Source organism: Salvelinus namaycush, chromosome 20 (assembly GCF_016432855.1).
Source record: "Salvelinus namaycush isolate Seneca chromosome 20, SaNama_1.0, whole genome shotgun sequence".
NCBI classification, from domain to species: domain Eukaryota; kingdom Metazoa; phylum Chordata; class Actinopteri; order Salmoniformes; family Salmonidae; genus Salvelinus; species Salvelinus namaycush.
The window spans coordinates 57,201,449-57,219,681 of record NC_052326.1 but is presented as its reverse complement, the minus strand read 5'-3'; the positions used below and the strand labels follow the sequence as shown (position 1 = coordinate 57,219,681).

Here is an 18,233-nt window from a genome sequence, read left to right as displayed (position 1 = left end):
GAGCACAGAGAGAGAGAGAGAGAGAGAGAGGGGGAAGTCAGAAAGATGAGAGAGACTCAATGAGGATAGACTTGCTATTGAGAAAGGCTGTCGTTGGCAGACCTGGCTCTCAAGCGAAGACAGGCTATGTGCAACACTGCCCACAAAATGAGGTGGAAACTGAGCTGCACTTCCTAACCTCCTGCCAAATGTAAGACCATATTAGAGAGACACATTTCCCTCAGATCACACAGATCCACAAAGAATTAGAAAACAAACTCAATTTTGATAAACTCCCATATCAATTGGGTGAAATACCACAGTGTGCCATCACAGCAGTAAGATTTGTGACCTGTTGCCACAAGAAAAGGGCAACCAGTGAAGAACAAACACCATTGTAAATACAACCCATATTTATGTTTATTTATTTTCCCTTTTGTACTTTAACTATTTGCACATCGTTACAACACTGTATATAGACATAATATGACATTTGTAATGTCTCTATTCCTATTGGAAATTCTGTAAGTGCAATGTTTATTGTTTATTTCACTTTTATTTATGATCTATTTCACTTTCTTTGGCAATGTTAACATATGTGTCCAATGCCAATAAAGCCCATTGAACTGAGAGAGAGAGAGAGAGAGAGAGAGAGAGAGAGAGAGACAGAGAGAGAGAGAGAGAGACAGACAGACAGAGAGAGAGAGAGAGAGAGACAGAGAGAGAGAGAGAGAGAGACAGAGGGATGTCTTCTCTTGTTCTTCTCTCCATCTTATCTTCTCTCCATCTTATCTTCTCTCCATCTTATCTTCTCTCTGATCTTGTTCTTATAGCGTTCAATGGTAAGTGATGACGGCTGTTGGATGATCTATAGGTCAGCGTTGTAGGTGAGAAGAACACATGAAACCGTTATGATTAAGCATTTCTGATCAACACGCTAATGACGTAAAATGCTTATGTTAAACCACACAAACGCACACAGTGTGCAATAAAGAGTTTGAGTGATAAATGCTGAGTAAGCCTGAGTATGTCTGTATACCTGAGCCTGTAACACACTATGAGGCCTGTTCGTTCACTGGGGCACAAACCTGACCTCCAAAATCAAATCAAATCAGATTGTATTTGTCACATGCACCGAATACAACATGTGTAATAGACCTTACAGTGAAATGCTTACTTACAAGCCCTTAACAAACAATGCAGTTTTAAGAAAAATAAGTGTTAAGTAAAAAATAGATAAGTACATTTTTTAAATAATTAAAGACCAGCAGTAAAATAACAATAGCGAGGCTTTATACAGGGGGTACCGGTACAGAGTCAATGTGGAGGCTATATACAGGGGGTACCGGTACAGAGTCAATGTGGAGGCTATATACAGGGGTGTACTGGTACAGAGTCAATGTGGAGGCTATATACAGGGGGTACCGGTACAGAGTCAAAGTGGAGGCTATATACAGGGGGTACCGGTACAGAGTCAATGTGGAGGCTATATACAGGGGGGTACCGGTACAGAGTCAATGTGGAGGCTATATACAGGGGGTACCGGTACAGAGTCAATGTGGAGGCTATATACAGGGGGTACCGGTACAGAGTCAATGTGGAGGCTATATACAGGGGGGTACCGGTACAGAGTCAATGTGGAGGCTATATACAGGGGGTACCGGTACAGAGTCAATGTGGAGGCTATATACAGGGGGTACCGGTACAGAGTCAATGTGGAGGCTATATACAGGGGTGTACTGGTACAGAGTCAATGTGGAGGCTATATACAGGGGGTACCGGTACAGAGTCAAAGTGGAGGCTATATACAGGGGGTACCGGTACAGAGTCAATGTGGAGGCTATATACAGGGGGGTACCGGTACAGAGTCAATGTGGAGGCTATATACAGGGGGTACCGGTACAGAGTCAATGTGGAGGCTATATACAGGGGGTACCGGTACAGAGTCAATGTGGAGGCTATATACAGGGGGGTACCGGTACAGAGTCAATGTGGAGGCTATATACAGGGGGTACCGGTACAGAGTCAATGTGGAGGCTATATACAGGGGGTACCGGTACAGAGTCAATGTGGAGGCTATATACAGGGGGTACCGGTACAGAGTCAATGTGGAGGCTATATAAAGGGGGTACCGGTACAGAGTCAATGTGGAGGCTATATACAGGGTGTTACCGGTACAGAGTCAATGTGGAGACTATATACAGGGGGTACCGGTACAGAGTCAATGTGGAGACTATATACAGGGGGTACCGGTACAGAGTCAATGTGGAGACTATATACAGGGGGTACCGGTACAGAGTCAATGTGGAGGCTATATACAGGGTGTTACCGATACAGAGTCAATGTGGAGGCTTTATACAGGGGGTACCGGTACAGAGTCAATGTGGAGGCTATATACAGGGTGTTACGGTACAGAGTCAATGTGGAGGCTATATACAGGGGGGTACCGGTACAGAGTCAATGTGGAGGCTATATACAGGGGGTACCGGTACAGAGTCAATGTGGAGGCTATATACAGGGGGTACCGGTACAGAGTCAATGTGGAGGCTATATACAGGGGGAACCGGTACAGAGTCAATGTGGAGACTATATACAGGGGGTACTGGTACAGAGTCAATGTGGAGGCTTTATACAGGGGGTACTGGTACAGAGTCAATGTGGAGGCTATATACAGGGGGTACTGGTACAGAGTCAATGTGGAGACTATATACAGGGTGTTACGGTACAGAGTCAATGTGGAGGCTATATACAGGAGGTACCGGTACAGAGTCAATGTGGAGACTATATACAGGGGGTACCGGTACAGAGTCAATGTGGAGACTATATACAGGGGGTACCGGTACAGAGTCGATGTGGAGGCTATATACAGGGGGGTACCGGTACAGAGTCAATGTGGAGGTTATATACAGGGGGCACCGGTACAGAGTCAATGTGGAGGCTATATACAGGGGGTTACCGGTACAGAGTCAATGTGGAGGCTATATACAGGGGGTACCGATACAGAGTCAATGTGGAGGCTTTATACAGGGGGTACCGGTACAGAGTCAATGTGGAGGCTATATACAGGGTGTTACGGTACAGAGTCAATGTGGAGGCTATATACAGGGTGTTACGGTACAGAGTCAATGTGGAGGCTATATACAGGGGGTTACGGTACAGAGTCAATGTGGAGGCTATATACAGGGGGTACCGGTACAGAGTCAATGTGCAGGGGCACCGGTGTTGAGGTAATTAAGGTAATATGTACATGTAGGTAAAGATATTAAAGTGACTATGCATAGATAATAAGAGGGTAGCAGCAGTGTAGAAGGGGGGGGGGGGGGGGGGGGGGGGGGGGGGCAAATAGTCTGGGTAGCCATTTGATGAGCTGTTCAGGAGTCTTATGGCTTGGGGGTAGAAGCTGTTTAGAAGCCTCTTGATCCTAGACTTGGCGCTCCGTTACCGCTTGCCGTGCGGTAGCAGAGAGAACAGTCTATGATTAGGGTGGCTGGAGTCTTTGACAATTTTTAGGGGCTTCCTCTGACACCGCCTGGTATAGAGATCCTGGATGGCAGGAAGCTTGGCCCTGGTGATGTACTGGGCCGTACGCACTACCCGCTGTAGTGCCTTGCAGTCGGAGGCCGAGCAGTTGCCGTACCAGGCAGTGATGCAACCCCCGTCTCCCACTGTCTCTCCATCTCCCGATGCCTCTCCCACTGTCTCCCCCTGTCTCCCCATGTCTACCTCACTATACCGCCTCCAGACTGCCTCGAGACTGCCTCCAGACTGTCTCTATGCTGCCTCTAGACTGCCTCCATCTTTCTCAGTCTTTCAGTAGGTGTCTCAGTCTTTCACCAGGTGTTTTATTCATTACCAGGTGATTCAGTCTTTCACCAGGTGTTTTATTCATTACCAGGTGACTCAGTCTTTCACCAGGTGTTTTATTCATTACCAGGTGATTCAGTCTTTCAGCAGGTGTTTTATTCATTACCAGGTGATTCAGTCTTTCACCAGTTGTTTTATTCATTACCAGGTGATTCAGTCTTTCACCAGGTGTTTTATTCATTACCAGGTGATTCAGTCTTTCACCAGGTGTTTTATTCATTACCAGGTGATTCAGTCTTTCACCAGGTGTTTTATTCATTACCAGGTGATTCAGTCTTTCAGCAGGTGTTTTATTCATTACCAGGTGACTCAGTCTTTCAGCAGGTGTTTTATTCATTACCAGGTGACTCAGTCTTTCAGCAGGTGTTTTATTCATTACCAGGTGACTCAGTCTTTCAGCAGGTGTTTTATTCATTACCAGGTGACTCAGTCTTTCAGCAGGTGTTTTATTCATTACCAGGTGACTCAGTCTTTCAGCAGGTGTCTCAGTAGAAACTGTTACACTATATCTGAAGTTATCATGGAGATACTGAGTCAGAGGATTCTTATATATTAGAGAAATGATAATCGATCTGATTGTGTGTTGTGTGTGTCCTAGTAGTTAACAGCATTGGGCCAGTACCCGGAAGGTTGCTGATACAAATCCCTGAGCTGACGAGGTGAAACATCTGTTGATGCTGTATTTTATCATAATTCCTCTTGTAAGTGGATAAGAATGGCTGATAAATGACATGTGTAACTGTACATCAGATAATGTGAGGTCCTCAGCTCAGAATTGAAGTGGTTTTTAGATGTACTTTGTAACCTATTTATAAAACTCACAGGATGTCAACACGTACAAACTGTTCTTAACCCTCACGGTGTTGGGGTTGTGACAAGGGTTAGGTTTAGGGGACTTACGGTATTGCAGCAGATGTGATGGACAAAAGTACAATCCCAGATTTGAGAGAGAGAGAGAGAGACATTGAGTTTCTGTTGGGCAACAGTTTCAGTTGAGATCAATCATGGGGGAAAGCTGTGACTCTGCTTACTCACATATGATGAAGGATCTTCATTTGAGCCATTTTGCTACAGCAGGAAAATAATCCTGCATTAACAGGAAATGTCAATTATTATGTGGATTATAATTAATGAATGTTTTTGTTGGGGTTGATTAAAAAAAAGTGTAAGGGAAAATCAAGTCAGGGAAAGGGAAAGTTCTCCTGCACCAGGGGGATCAAATGAAGATCCTATATCTGTGTTTGCAGCAACAGGAGGGACACCTCTCCTCTCTACCCTCCTCCCCACTCTCCTCTCCTCTCTTCTCATTCCACCTCTCCTCTCCTCTCTACCCTCCTCCCCACTCTCCTCTCCTCTCTACCCTCCTCCCCACCTCTCCTCTTCTCTATAGTGTTTCCTATTATAACATGAAATACAGCCCATGTCTGTAGATGTCACATGGGCTGATGGTATAATAGAATGATGAATTAGACAGAATGTTATTTTAATTCCCAGTGTTCTAGAATCGGAAGGAGTTCTCTCTGTTCTCTTCTTCCTGGTTTTGGTTGGTTAATTTAAGACTGTCTATTTAGCATATCTCAAGCCACAACTATGACTATCCAACATTCGTATGGCTCCTCACTCCACACAAGGTTATTTTGCAATGTGGTTATTTTATTAGGATCCCCATTAGCTGTTGTGAAAGCAGCAGCTACTCATCCTGGGGGTCCACACAAAACATGAAATATGACATAATACAGAACATCAATAGACAAGAACAGCTCTAGGACAGAACCACACCAATTTAGGAAACTTAAAAAGGACAGCTTGAAATGCCTCCAACCGGGTCATCAAATTGGTAGCTTTTCGGTGACGAAGCTGGCTAAGCTTTATCGGAATCTCAAGTGTGTTTGCGAGACAGAGGACCAGAATCTAGGGTCTGTGCGGAAGGAAGAGTTACTGAAACAAGCAGTGCTGTGTTACATGCTACCACCAACAACTGACCTGTATCAACCTGTATGTGACTCTGCAGGAAGCTGTCATCATTCTACATTGGCCTTCTTCCTTCCTCCTTAAAAAGTACAGAAACAACGGGTTAGCATTACTGTGTGTCAACATGGGATACATTTCACTGTTCTCCCCACACACACACACACACACACACACACACTTCTCTGAGGTGGAGATTCTCGACCCATCCCATTCCTAAATGGCAGTCTTTCACCATAAGCTTCCTAACCCTGTTAACACAGCAGATCTTTGTAATGTTTAGGTATTGGAACAATCTAATCAATACATTCTGAAAGATGTTTTTCATGGTTCAGGTCCCTTAGTTCCAGTGAAGGGAAATCTTAACGCTACAGCATACAATGACATTGTAGAATATTCTGTGCTTCCGACTTTGTGGCAACAGTTTAGGGAAGGCCCTTTCCTGTTTCAGCATGACAATGCCCCCTGTGCACAAAGCGAGGTCCATACAGAAATGGTTTGTCGAGATCGTTGTGGAAGAACTTGACTGGGCTGCACAGAGCCCTGACCTCAACTCCATGGAACCCCTTTGTGATGCATTGGAACACCGACTGCGAGCCAGACCTAATCGCCCAACATCAGTGCCAGACCTCACTAATGCTCTTGTGGCTGAATGGAAGCAAGTCCCCACAGCAATGTTCCAACATCTAGTGGAAAGCCTTCCCAGAAGAGTGGAGGCTGTTATAGCAGCAAAGCCTGATCACTACAGTAGTCAAGTTCTTCCACACTGCTCTACTGTAGTGATCAGGCTTTATAGAAATGTTTGTTTGTTTGTTTGTTTATGTACACCACATGACCAAAAGTAAATGGACATCTGCAAGTCAAACATCTCATTCCAAAATCATGGGCATTAATATGGACAGTTATTGTGCTGACGTTTCTTCCAGAGGCAGCTTGGAGATGTCTTTGTGACCAGATATATACTGTATTTAATGAATTCCTTATTTGTTTTGAGTTTTTAAAAAAAACGGTCAAATAAATAGATAATCCAATGTGGTTACAGTTTACAAGCATTTATCTTTCTTATCAAATCTTCATTATCTTTATTATTCATCTTCAAGGCATTTTACTGAAATGAAACTGATCCCTCAGCATTTCATTTTTACTTTCTGAGTTTCTGTTGAACGTGGTGAACCACACCCCAACCAAGGTGACATGTTCTATTTTCCGATCATTTGCTAAAATCAGAATGCTGAGTAAGCAGAAGAAAAGAAACACAGTTTCAAAATGACACATTGAATTAAGGACCACACGTTTTATACAAAATTGGCAGATTTCATTCATGTTTCTTCTTCTGGTAAAAATACGTTGTGACTAGAGTAGAATGTCCAGGTCAAGTTTCATTCAGCCACTGAGTTCAGTGTGTTTCTGTTTCAGTGGTTTTGGAAGCGAAATTATTTCCCAATCGTTTCGTTTTGAACAAAACTATTATTTATTTTTTATTCATTCCGTTCCACTGTTCCGAACAGCAAAATAAAAGTTCTGAACCGGTTCGAACCAAACGAAAGTACCAGTTTATATCGTTCCTTTCAGTTCCTTTTTAAACCTCTGAAATTGTCTTTTTCTCTTCTTCTTTTTTAAACATTTAGCTCGACATTAAATACACTCGTTAGGGTGGATATGTGGGTGTCTAATGCAAGCATCTAGCAACCCATAATGCATCTAGCAACCCAAAGGTTGTGAGTTCAAATCTCATCACGGACTATCCTAGCTAATTAGCAACTTTTCAACTACTTGCTACTTTGCAACTACTTAGCATGTTAGCTAACCATTCCTATAACCTTAACCCTTTCACCTAACTCCTAACCTTAACTTTAACCCTCTCCCCTAACCCCCAACCCCGTTAGCCACCTAGCTAGAATTTGTAACATATCATATGTTTTGCAAATTCTGAACATCTTGTACATTTGCAGATTCATCACATATAAATAAGAATTGGCATACGAAATGGATGATAGACATCAACAAATTAATACATACCATTAAAAATTGTACATATCATATGGGGCAGCAGGTAGCCTAGTGGTTAGAGGGTTGGACTAGTAACCGAAAGGTTGTAAGATCGAATCCCCGAGCTGACAAGGTTGAGATCTGTCGTTCTGCCCCTGAACAAGGCAGTTAACCCACTGTTCCTAGGCCGTCATTGTAAATAAGAATTTGTTCTTAACTGACTTGCCTAGTTAAATAAAGGTTAAATAAAGGTTAAATAAAATAATAATTGAGATTTACTTAGGGAATAAGACACGCTCTGAGACCAGGTTGGACAGACGGGTGTGAGATGCGACTTACATTTTTGCTGGTGGGGAGAGGGAGAGAGGGTGGAGGAGGAGGAGGAGGAGGAGGAGGAGGAGGCTTGGCTTGAAGTGCAGGGCCTCTTGTTGTAACATGCATTATTTGAATTATACCTACGGAGGAGAGCCTTCTATCAAGGAACTTTTGAATTTCAGAGAGTTGGCTTCACATTAGAGCAGCTAGCTAGCTAGCTAACAAGCTTATGAGTGCAGAGCAGCACCAGAATAAAACATTTAAAACCTCTTACCTTTCTGTAGTTAATAAATCCAATGTGAAACAGGATAACTAGAGTATCCTTAACTAGCGTTGAAAAAAGTTAATCCACTCTTCTGTAGTTAAAATCTCTCAACCTAATTTCTGAATCATGGTTGTAATGTCAGCAGGCTACTAGACTATGCTAAGATTAGTAGGAGCTTTGTTGCGGTTTTGTTGTTGTGGGACATGCACCTGCATTCCCCCTGCAGGAACTACAAACTGTTTCCCATCCAGGACCTATAAACTATCTCCCATCCAGGACCTATAAACTATCTCCCATCCAGGACCTATAAACTATTTCCCATCCAGGACCTATAAACTATCTCCCATCCAGGACCTATAAACTATCTCCCACCCAGGACCTATAAACTATCTCCCATCCAGGACCTATAAACTGTTTCCCATCTAGGACCTATAAACTATCTCCCATCCAGGACCTATAAACTATTTCCCATCCAGGACCTATAAACTATTTCCCATCCAGGACCTATAAACTATTTCCCATCCAGGACCTATAAACTATCTCCCATCCAGGACCTATAAACTATTTCCCATCCAGGACCTATAAACTATTTCCCATCCAGGACCTATAAACTATCTATCTATCTCTCTATCTCCCATCCAGGACCTATAAACTATTTCCCATCCAGGACCTATAAACTATTTCCCATCCAGGACCTATAAACTATCTCCCATCCAGGACCTATAAACTGTTTCCCATCTAGGACCTATAAACTATTTCCCATCCAGGACCTATAAACTATTTCCCATCCAGGACCTATAAACTATCTCCCATCCAGGACCTATAAACTATCTCCCATCCAGGACCTATAAACTATCTCCCATCCAGGACCTATAAACTATTTCCCATCCAGGACCTATAAACTATTTCCCATCCAGGACCTATAAACTATCTCCCATCCAGGACCTATAAACTATTTCCCATCCGTACCTGTGCATTCCTCCTTCAGAACCTATAAACTATTTCCCATCCGTACCTGTGCATGAACAATATGTTTAAGCAACAATAATAATATACTGTATGTCCATGCTCTTGACCTATGCAAATCTACATCCACTGTAGAGGCCTATAATGGACTTGACAAGACAGAATAGGGTTAACACTGTCATCTGCTGGTCATGTGGTGGTACTGTCCTTTACTTATATTGAACGCCACTCAGTAGAACGTCATATCAGCCGATACCACCAGACACGGAAGAGGAAGCGAGACATCCCACGCTCCTTTTTCCTGGTTCAGTCAAATTAACAATACTACACCCATGTTTCCCTAGCTGGTCCAATAATAGTCTAAATGGACATTTGTGGTGCATTTAATAACCATTTTGCCTCAGCTGGCAAACTTTTTGAAAAAATAGTTTCAGAAAATTACAGCAAAGAACGAATCATTCGTAGATTTTTCAGATACACAGCCTTTATCTTCATTTCAACAATTGTATATCTATGATGTACTAAGTACCTTGCTAAAAATCAATGTAAAAAATCCATAGGGGTTGATTATCTTGATCCCTTCTTACTGCAGCTCTCTGCCCCACTTATTGCAGAATCATTGATCATGTATTTTTTTACTTAAATTGTTTCTGGTGTTATCCCTAAGATAACTACCATCCAATTTCCAAGTCATCTTGCCTTTCTAAAGTTTTAGAATTTCTGGCCAACTGTCAGCTAAGAACTTTGTAAACTTCTCATTCTATTCTAAATGTGTACCAGTCTGGTTTAAGACCAGGACATAGTACAGTTTCAGCCAGTCTGGTTTTAGGACCAGGACATAGTACAGTTTCAGCCAGTCTGGTTTTAGGACCAGGACATAGTACAGTTTCAGCCAGTCTGGTTTAAGACCAGGACATAGTACAGTTTCAGCCAGTCTGGTTTTAGGACCAGGACATAGTACAGTTTCAGCCAGTCTGGTTTAAGACCAGGACATAGTACAGTTTCAGCCAGTCTGGTTTTAGGACCAGGACATAGTACAGTTTCAGCCAGTCTGGTTTTAGGACCAGGACATAGTACAGTTTCAGACAGTCTGGTTTTAGGACCAGGACATAGTACAGTTTCAGCCAGTCTGGTTTTAGGACCAGGACATAGTACAGTTTCAGCCAGTCTGGTTTTAGGACCAGGACATAGTACAGTTTCAGCCAGTCTGGTTTTAGGACCAGGACATAGTACAGTTTCAGCCAGTCTGGTTTAAGACCAGGACATAGTACAGTTTCAGCCAGTCTGGTTTTAGGACCAGGACATAGTACAGTTTCAGCCAGTCTGGTTTTAGGACCAGGACATAGTACAGTTTCAGCCAGTCTGGTTTTAGGACCAGGACATAGTACAGTTTCAGCCAGTCCGGTTTTAGGACCAGGACATAGTACAGTTTCAGCCAGTCTGGTTTAAGACCAGGACATAGTACAGTTTCAGCTGCTAAGCTTGTTTTAGATGATGTGTTAAATTGCTTAGATCATAAAAATCATTGTGCCGTCATATTTAAAGACCTTTCCAAGGCCTTCGGTACTGTCAACCATTCCCTACTCATTCAAAGGTTGTCTGAAATGAGCCTGGATCAGGCATCTTTGCAAGTAGTTTGAGAATTATCTGTCAGATAGGACACAATGCATGATTTCTGATTTTGTCAAGTCTAGTTTCCTCAATATTACTAAAGGTGTACCACACGGGTGGGTATTGGGACCTGTTGTCTTTACTATTTATATAAATAATATTAGTCTATCTGTTAAAACGTGTAATATTCATCTGTATTCAGATGATCCTGTTACATTTGGCATTGCTCCCAACTGTAGACCAGGCTATGTTAGAGCTGCAATCTGACCATGTTACCTTACAGAAATCCCTGGTTGGTTTAAAACGTGTACTTAATGTGGGCAAAACTAAATACATGTTATTCTCTAATTCTCACAAAAAAATGCTTCAGATGGACTTCATTGGATGGTTCTCCCATCAATCGGGTTCCCGCTATATAAATATCTGAGCTTTTGGATTGACAAGTATGTAACATTTTTTTTTAAATCTACTAATGAACTACTTCAAAACAGTTTAACAGTTCAAACCAGTTTAACAGTACAAAGAAATCCCTGAGGATGACACATGAAACGTCAAATCAAATCAAATCAAATGTATTTTATATAGCCCTTCGTACATCAGCTAATATCTCAAAGTGCTGTACAGAAACCCAGCCTAAAACCCCAAACAGCAAGCAATGCAGGTGTAGAAGCACGGTGGCTAGGAAAAACTCCCTAGAAAGGCCAAAACCTAGGAAGAAACCTAGAGAGGAACCAGGCTATGAGGGGTGGCCAGTCCTCTTCTGGCTGTGCCGGGTGGAGATTAAAACATTGTAATGAACCTGAGATCTGAAATCCGTTTTACCTCATTCCTACCAGCATGTCACATGTGCAACTACAGGCGAAACTCTATCCTCCTGATTCCGGCTGCCGAGCAAAAACACAAACAGGAAGTACCAGTGACGCACATGCTCAATACGGAAGTGGTCTGATGAAGCGGATGCAAAGCTACATGGCTTTTGTCACTAGCACAGACTGGAATATGTTCTGGCATTCATCAGATAACATTGGAGTTTACCACATCAGTCACCGGCTTCGTTAATAAGCGCGTCCCCACAGTCATCCCATAGTGACTGTACAGTGTCTTCAGGAAGTATTCACACCCCTTGACTTTCTCCACATTTTGTTGTGTTACAGCCTGTAGTTCAAATGTATTAAATTTAGATTTTGTGTCACTGGCCTACACACAGTGCCCTATAATGTCAAAGTGGAATTATGTTTTTTTTTTTTAAAGGTTTACAAATTAATTAAAAAAATTAAAGCTGAAATGTCTTGAGTCAAGTATTCAACCCCTTGATAAATAATTTTAGGAGTAAAAATGTGCTTAACAAGTCACATTAATAAGTTGCATGGACTCACTCTGTGCAATAATAGTGTTTAATGGGATTTTTGAATGCCTACCTCATCTCTGTACTCCACACATACAGATAATTGTAAGGTCCCTCAGTCGAGAAGTGAATTTCAAACACATTCAACCACAAAGACCAGGGAGGTTGTCCAATGCCTCGCAAAGAAGGGCACCTATTGGTAGATGGGTAAAAATAAATAAAGCAGACATTGAATATCCCTTTGAGCATGGTGCAGTTATTAATTACACTTTAGATGGTGTATCAACACACCCAGTCACTACAAAGATACAGGTGTCCTTCCTAACTTAGTTGGCGGAGAGGAAGGACACCGCTCAGGGATTTGGTGACTTTAAAAAGGTTACAGAGTTTAATGGCTGTGATAGGAGAAAACTGAGGATGGATCAATAACATTTTAGTTACTCCACAATACTAACCTAAATGTACAGAATGAAAAGAAGGAAGCCTGTACAGATTAAAAACATTCCGAAACATGCATCCTGTTCGCAATAAGGCACTAAAGTAATACTGCAAAAAATGTGACAGCTTGAAGAATTTAAAAAATAATATTGTACAATCCAGGTGTACAAAGCCCCTAGAGACCTAACCAGAAAGACTCACAGCTGTAATCGCTGCCAAAGGTGATTCTAACATGTATTGACTCAGGGGTGTGAATACTTATGTAAATTAGATATTTCTGTATTTCATTTTCAATACATTTGATAATAATTCTTTTTCACTTTGTCATTATGGGGTAATTGTGTTTAGATGGGTGTGAATATTTATTTTTTATGCATTTTTAATTCAGGCTGTAACACAACAAAATGTGAAATAATTTAAGGGTCTGAATACTTTCTGAAGTCACTGTACATATCCCAACCAGAAGCCATGGGTTACAGGCAACATCTGCACTGAGCTAAAGGCTAGAGCTGCCACTTTCAAGGAGCGGGACATTAATCCAGACGCATAAGAAATCCCGCTTCGCCCTCGACGAACAATCGAACAGGCAAAGCGTCAATACAGGACCAAGATTGAATCATACTACACCGGCTCTAATGCTTGTCGGATGTGGCAGGGCCTGCAAACTATCACAGGTTACAAAGGGAAACCCAGCCGCGAGCTGTCCAGTGACGCGAGCCAACCAGACGAGTTAAATACCTTCTGTGCTCGTTTCGAGGCAAACAACACTGAACCATGCATGAGAGCACCAGCTGTTCTGGACGACTGTGTGATCACACTGTCCGTAGCCGATGTGAGTAAGACTTTTAAACAGGTTAACATTCACAAGGTCGCAAGATTACCAGGACGTGTACTAAGAGCATGCCCTGATCAGCTGGCAAGTGTCTTCACTGACATTTTTAACCTCTCCCTGACCCAGTCTGTAATACCTACATGTTTCAAACAGGCCACCATAGTCCCTGTGCCCAAGAACACCAAGGTAACCTGTCTAAATGGCTATCGACCTGTAGCACTCACATCTGTAGCCATGAAATGCTTTGAAAGGTTGGTCATGGCTCACATCAAAACTATCATCCTAGACACCCTGGACCTCCTCTAATTCGCATACCGCCCTAAAAGATCCATAGATGACGCAATCTCTATTGCACTCCACACTGCCCTTTCACACCTGGACAAAAGGAACACCTTTATGAGAATGCTGTTCATTGACTACAGCTCAGCGTTCAACACCATAGTGCTCTCCAAGCTCATCACGAAGCTAAGGACCCTGTGATTAAACACCTCCCTCTGCAACTGGATCCTGGACTTCCTGACGGGCCGTCCGCAGGTGGTGAGTGTAAGTAACAACACATCGGCCATGCTGACCCTCAACACGGGGGCCCCTCAGTGCTTAGTTCTCTCCTGTATTCCCTATTCACCCACGACTCCAACACCATCATTAAGTTTCCGACGATGCGACGGTGGTAGACCTGATCACCGCCGAAGATGAGACAGCCTATAGGAAGGAGGACAGAGACTGCCAGGACAACCTCTCCTTCAACGTCAGCAAGACAAAGGAGCTAATCGTGGACAACAGGAAACGGAGGTCCGAGCATGCTACCATTCACATCGACTGGGACGGAGTGGAGCGGGTTGAGAGATTTAAGTTCCTCACTAAGGACCTATCATGGTCCAAACACACCAACACAGTAGGGAAGAGGACACGACAACACCTCTTCCCCCTCGGGAGGCTGAAAATATTTGGCATGGGTCCTCAGATCCTAAAAAAGTGCTACAGCTGCACCATCGAGAGCATCTTGACCACGGTCGGCCCTCTATGGCGGCAGATTGACGAGGGCGGTATTTTCTGAGCTAAACTGACCCAGACGCACCTCCAACAACAACACATAAAACCACCAATCTAGAATGAATAAATCATATAGCAGATATAAGATATGATAGAAAGAGTGTGTGGCCTTTTCTGTAGCCTACAGGCTGGAGATAAAATGGATGACAATGTAATGAGACAAACACTTTGTACATCGTGCAGGTTTCTCCTCACAAGAATCAGAACTAATAAAACCAACACTACGGCCTGTTTTACAAATGGTGGACCACATGGATGGGCATTCCTCACATTCCATTGCGGCCGATATGGTAAGGCTACACCCCAATAAGTACGAGCCAATGTATTGGTCCTGTCTGGTGTTTTGGTGTTTTACAAACGGTAGGCTTACCACATAGATGGGCAATCACAGAGGTCTATGTTTGGTTCGGGTTTGGTGCGGTCCGGACCAGCCTTGATTTGGTCTATAAATTACGTCTTTTCAAAGTCTGGGAAAATACATATTTTCAACATTCGGAAAATAAGTATTTTCGAATTTTCTTTCAGAATCGAAAATTAACCTGATTTCAACATCCGGAAAATACGTATTTTTCAACACCCTGGAAAATATGTATTTTAAACGTACGGAAAATACGTATTTACACCTTTCATTCAGAACCTAAATTGAACTTAACTTCAATGTCTAGAAAATAGGTCTTTAAGACGTCTTTTCAACCTCATTTTGCTTACTAGGACTATTCTAGTTTTGCGGAGGCGGCATTTGTTGGTCTCGCCTAGGGCGGCAGAACGGCAAGGACCGGCACTGATCTTGACTGGCTGCGTCACCGCTTGGTACGGCAACTGCTTGGCATCCGACCACAAGGCGCTACAGAGGGCAGTGCGTATGGCCCAGTATATCACTCGGGCTGAGCTCCCTGCCATCCAGGACCTCTATACCAGGCGGTGTCAGAGGAAGGCCCTAAAAATTGTCAAAGACTCCAGCCACCCAAGTCATAGACTGTTCCCTCTGCTACCGCATGGCAAGCGGTACCGGAGCGCCAAGTCTGGGACCAAAATGCTTCTGAACAGCTTCTACCCCCAAGTCATAAGACTGCTGAACAATTAATCAAATGGTTACCCGGGCTATTTACATTGACCCCCCTTTTTTTTATGCACTGTCCCTATCTACACTCACTGGGCTCTACCCACACATACTACACTGACATTCCAACACACATACACACACATACACATACACACGCGTATTGATGCCACACACACACATTCACACATAGACACACTTTCACACTCTTCACATACCCTGCTGCTACTCTGTTTATTATCTATCCTAATTGTCTAGTCACTTTTACCCCTACCCATCTACCTGATCTACCTCGTACCCCTGCACATTGATTCAGTACTGGAACCCCCTGTATATAGCCTCATTATTGTTTTTTATTGTTACTTGTTTTTTATTGTTACTACACTGAACAAAAATATAAATGCAACATGTAAAGTGTTGGTTCCATGATTAATGAGCTGAAATAAATGATCCCAGAAATGTTCCATACGCACAAAAAGCTTATTTCTCTCAAATGTTGTGCACAAATTTGTTTACATCCCTGTTAGTGACATTGATCCTTTGCCAAGATAATCCATCCACCTGACAGGTGTGGCATATCAAGAAGCTGATTGAAACAGCATGATCATTACACAGGTGCACCTTGTGCTGGGAACAACAACAAGCCACTCTAAAATGTGCAGTTTTGTCACACAACACAATGCTACAGATGTCTCAAGTTTTGAGGGAGCGTGCAATTGGCATGCTGACTGCTGTTGCCAGATAATTTAAAGTAAATTTATCTACCAGAAGCTGCCTTCAACGTTGTTTTAGAGAATTTGGCAGTATGTCCAACCAGCCTTACAACCGCAGACCACGTGTAACCACGCCAGCCCAGGACCTCCACATCCGGCTTCTTCACCTGCAGGATCAGCCACCTGGACAGCTGATGAAACTGAGATGTATTTCTGTCTGTAATAAAGCCCTTTTGTGGGGGAAAACTCTGATTGGCTGGACCTGGTGTAACAGTATAACTTTAAACCGTCCCCTCGCCCCGACACCGGCGCGAACCAGGGACCCTCTGCACACATCAACAACGGTCGCCCAAGAAGCATCGTTACCCATCGCTCCACAAAGGCCACGGCCCTTGCAGAGCAAGGGGCAACACTACTTAAGTCTCAGAGCAAGTGACGTAACTGATTGAAATGCTACTAGCGCGCACCCGCTAACTAGCTAGCCATTTCACATCCGTTACACTCACCCCCCTTTCGACCTCCTCCTTTTCCCGCAGCAACCAGTGATCCGGGTCAACAGCATCAATGTAACAGTATAACTTTAGACCGTCCCCTCGCCCCGACACGGGCGCGAACCAGGGACCCTCTGCACACATCAACAACGGTCGCCCAAGAAGCATCGTTACCCATCGCTCCACAAAGGCCACGGCCCTTGCAGAGCAAGGGGCAACACTACTTAAGTCTCAGAGCAAGTGACGTAACTGATTGAAATGCTACTAGCGCGCACCCGCTAACTAGCTAGCCATTTCACATCCGTTACACTGGCACCCCAGTGGGTGGGCCTGGTTCCAAAATAGGTGGACCTTTGCCCTCGCAGGCCACCCATGGCTGTGCCTCTGCCCAGTCATGTGAAATCCATAGATTAGGGCCTAATACATTTATTTCAATGGACTGATTTCCTCACATGAACTGTAACTCCTTAAAACCGTTCAAATTGTTGCATGTTACGTTTATATTTTATTTCAGTATATATCCTCTTTTTGTTGTTGTTAATCTTCTCTTACTTTTTAACTCTGCATTGTTGGTTAAGGGGTCGTCAGTCAGCGTTTCACGGTAAAATCTACACCTGTTGTATTCGGCACATGTGACAAATAACATTTGATTTGATTTGCCTGTTCGGTTCCTCTCCCAAAAATAATACACAATAATGGACCAGTTCTATTTAATTTATTTTACCTTCATTTAACTAGGCAAGTTTTATTTTTATTTATTTTACCTTTATTTAACTAGGCAAGTCAGTTAAGAACAAAATCTTATTTTCAATGACGGCCCAGGAACAGTGGGTTAACTGCCTTGTTCAGGGGCAGAACGACAGATTTTTTATCTTGTCAGCTTGGTGATTAGATCTCGCAAGCTTCCGGTTACTAGTACAACGCTCTAACCACTAGGCTACCTGCCGGACCAGTGGATAGCAGGTCTGCCTATAGGCAGGGAGACCAGGGTTTGAGACCCACAAGATGTATGACATTGTTGCCATTCGCAATAAAATCACCAAGTTATAATACACTTAACATATAGGAAGATTATTACCTGTGTGGTGGGTAGAGTTCAGGGACAGATGTTTGTCTGTGTGACTCAACTCCTATGAAGTTTGTAATGTGAATGAGACAGGACTTTCTACTCATTGTTTTGGCAGATGAAGTAGTAGACAAACACTGTAATCAAATAAATAACTAGCACATCCCGTAATAAGAGGGCAGTGTCTGGGAATGGGGAGGAGGAGTTAGCATTAGGGTATTTGCTAGCTACTAGAGTTTACTCCAACGCCACTTTCAGGGAGGGGTGTGTATGTCTAC

General features: G+C 43.2%; 1 long non-coding RNA gene across 1 annotated transcript; it reads right to left on the bottom strand.

The window, feature by feature from the left end:
* Positions 1 to 654: 654 nt before the first annotated feature.
* Positions 655 to 18,068, bottom strand: LOC120064681. Its single transcript, XR_005478627.1, has 3 exons — positions 17,968 to 18,068; positions 5,827 to 5,893; positions 655 to 847 (listed from the first exon to the last, which is right to left on the bottom strand). It is a non-coding gene; the product is annotated as an uncharacterized LOC120064681 (long non-coding RNA).
* Between the last annotated feature and the right edge of the window lie 165 nt (positions 18,069 to 18,233).